The sequence below is a fragment of the Saccopteryx leptura genome, chromosome 3 (genome assembly GCF_036850995.1).
Source record: "Saccopteryx leptura isolate mSacLep1 chromosome 3, mSacLep1_pri_phased_curated, whole genome shotgun sequence".
Taxonomy (NCBI): Eukaryota; Metazoa; Chordata; class Mammalia; order Chiroptera; family Emballonuridae; genus Saccopteryx; species Saccopteryx leptura.
In genome coordinates, this window is record NC_089505.1 from 136,611,079 (window position 1) to 136,614,342 (window position 3,264).

Genomic DNA, 3,264 nt, shown 5'->3' on the forward strand with positions numbered 1-3,264 from the left:
GAATATCTGGTGAGGTACAGAGAGAAACAGAGAGAGTGCTACTGTGTCTAAATGAATGGAGTCCCTAACAATATGCTTAGTCCTGGCTGTGTGACCATGCATGGTAATCTAATCCCATTGAAGTTTGCAAATATATCTGAGAGGAAGGCAGTCCACTCCCTACCTTCAAGGAGGCTCTACTCCAAAAGAGGGCTTTGGGGCTTACTCCCATTTGGGTCTCTAAATCCTTAGAACCACCCATCCCACGTGTGTAGGAAAGGCTCCATCACAAGGTCTTGCTAACCTTGGCATAATGGCAGGTGTAATCTTCATATGAGGGTTGAAGAGTAATTCAAGAATTACTCATCCTTGAATAATTTTTCCAATAGATTAAGCACAGCATTCTTGGCTCATTTCTCGTGTGTGCAAACATGTTTTGTTGCCTCTCTTATTTCATTAGAAAGTTTTTATTATAAAACACAGTGGGAAACAAATGCTCATCTTTCATTTCTGAGCCATCCTGCACCAGGATTCCTTCTCTGGGCCTCAGTGGAGTCAAAGTATTGCCATCCAAGCTGTGGAGCTAGGAATGGACCATAAGGCTTGTGTTCTTTCTATTATACATCTTACCAGTTCCTTAAGCCAATGTAGGTAGAAACTTACACCTGCTACACCTGTGCTTGTAGAAAGATCTGACTTTCATTAAGTCCAAAATGCCTCCCATTTATAATGAGATAAGTAAGTAAAATAACCCAATGCCTGGCACCCAGAGAAACCAGTAAATAGTATGATTATTAATAATATCATGCTATGCTACTAATGGCATGGGAATGAGATTTTGTCAGGCTCATAAGCTGAGGCCATTATAAAGAAATCTTGGGCTCAGGTACTTAAGTAATAAGTGTAATTTTTGTAGCCATAAGTTCAGTGGCCCATTTTGAGAATGTTGGTTCTTACTTTCAATGCAGGGGCTCCACTGGGGGTTCAAGCAGAACAGTGGAATCATTTGAAAGACTTGGGAAGATCTAGTAGGTGCCATTTATTACAAGATAGGCAAGAGATGATGGTGGCTTAAAACAGCATAGTAGCAATGGAGGCAGTGAGGAGTGGTCAGATTCTGGTTATTGTTTGAAACTAAAGCCAGATGCATTTCCTGATGCATGTAAGGGGGGTGAGGAAGAAAGAGAAATGTCCAAGGTGGCTCCAAGGTTAACGGCCTGAAAATGAAGTTGGCATCAGTTTCTTCCCTACGTTCCTCCCTCTCTCCCTCCCACCTTCCTTCCCTTTCTCTTCTCTTCTCTTCCCTCCCTCCCTCCCTCCCTCCCTCCCTCCCTCCCTCCCTCCCTCCCTCCCTCCCTCCCTCCCCCCTTCCTTCCTTCCTTCCTTCCTTCCTTCCTTCCTTCCTTCCTTCCTTCCTTCCTTCCTTCCTTCCTTAATATATATGTTTAGGGAGAGATATCTATTCTTTCCTAAGCACCAGAGATGCAAGGAGGCACCTGACACAGTTACTGACAGGAGAAAAACTGCCACTGTGTCCTTATCCAAAATAGAGGCAAGTGTCTGAAGAGCAGAACTCTGGAGGGATGGAGAGACAAGGAGGAGGAACCAAACAGCTCTAACCAGCATCCACCCTGAGCCTTGGTTTCTCTCTTGCCTTCCCATACTTAGCAGTCCTTTCCTGGAGCAGATTCCCACTCCCACCCCCAGAATGTAGGGAACACCCTTCTACCCTGGCCTGATCCTTACAAATGTGTATTTAGGAACTGTTTTCTCTGTAACAGTCTCTCTTCCAGCATCTTGATGGTCCAGGCAGTAGAAAGCTATATGCATTTCCTGAGGGTTGCAGGCATTGTCTTTCCTAACTTTCTTTCTAGCCTGCTCCCTTTCAGATGACTCTAGTGAACATATTCAGGCTCTCACAGAGGAGGAAGCTTTCTAAGGAAAGGGCAGGCTGCCTGCAAACTCCAGCTGGTGAACTGTTTGCGGTAACTCTATTTTTAATATACATTGCTGACCCTAATGATGGTCTATTGAGATGAGGGCAAGAAATGTCTGATCAAGTGGAGATTAATTTTTGACTGTGTCACCCAGAATGCATGAAAATGCACTCCTTTTTCTATTTAGACTCCCAGGATGCTTTGATTGATTGACTAGTTTACAAATGAAGGTGATAAAATTAGGTTGAAGACCACATACATTTCTTAAAATGAGGCTGGCTGGTCGTGGAGACAATGAGGTTTGGACAGATTGTATTGCTGGTTTAGGCAATCTTCTGAGCATGTCAAGATTTATAGACCTGTACTGTAATGTTACAATTGCAGCTCACTGATATAGGTTTCTTTTCAAATTCTTTCCCATTTTATTTGAAAAAGGCCATTAGAGAGTTATAGACTATTGAAAAAGCTTTTTCTTTGCTAACCCTTAATAAACTCTTCCAAACAAGGACTACTGCATTTTTATATTAAATTTAGACCCAAATCTATAAAACATGCTATCCCAGGTTGGATAATTTGATTATTATTATCTAAATGGAGTTATGGTTCATATTGGTTTGCAGTAATGTACATAGTAAATAAAATGTAGGTTGAGATTTGTATAAGATCACAGGACACTAGGTTTTCTTTTTGTTGTTGTGTTTTTTTTTATGGGGAGTCTCAGCCACTTTAACCTGAGATGAAAAATTTTTTAAAAAGAGAAAAAAATAAAAAAATGGGTCCCAGTGGTGAAATTAATGCCATCCAGTACAAAAAACAACAACAACAACAACAAAAAACAAAACAAAACCAGATCACTATTAGTATTTACTTGTTCTCATCATAATAGAGGCAAGCTGGAAAGTCTTAGGGGTTACCCAACTAATAAGATTTACCAAGGAGACCAAAAAGCATGAGAAAATACTCAACAGAATTAGAAACAATTATTCCATTGTAAGTTATGATGTGAGAAATAATAGATGAGATTCTGAAGTTATTTATGAATTAGCCAATTCTGTTTCATACATTTTTTTGCCATCAAAATAACTTATGAAATCATTTTCCAGGCCCATAGCATTTTATGAGAGTTCTGTATGTGGTTAAAGATTTTCTTCTAGGGCTTTCTGAAGCTACTCTGAATTCTTTGGTGCTGCCCAGATTTTGACCCGAGTTGTTCACTCAGAGGGTGACCCACTGGCAGTGCCAGAACCTTCTTCAAGTTCTCCATGTTGGGGTTGAACAACATATGGAGAGGCACTAAGGATTTTTGTCAGTTTAGTGGGAGGGACTCAGGGAGGAATGGGAGTGTCAA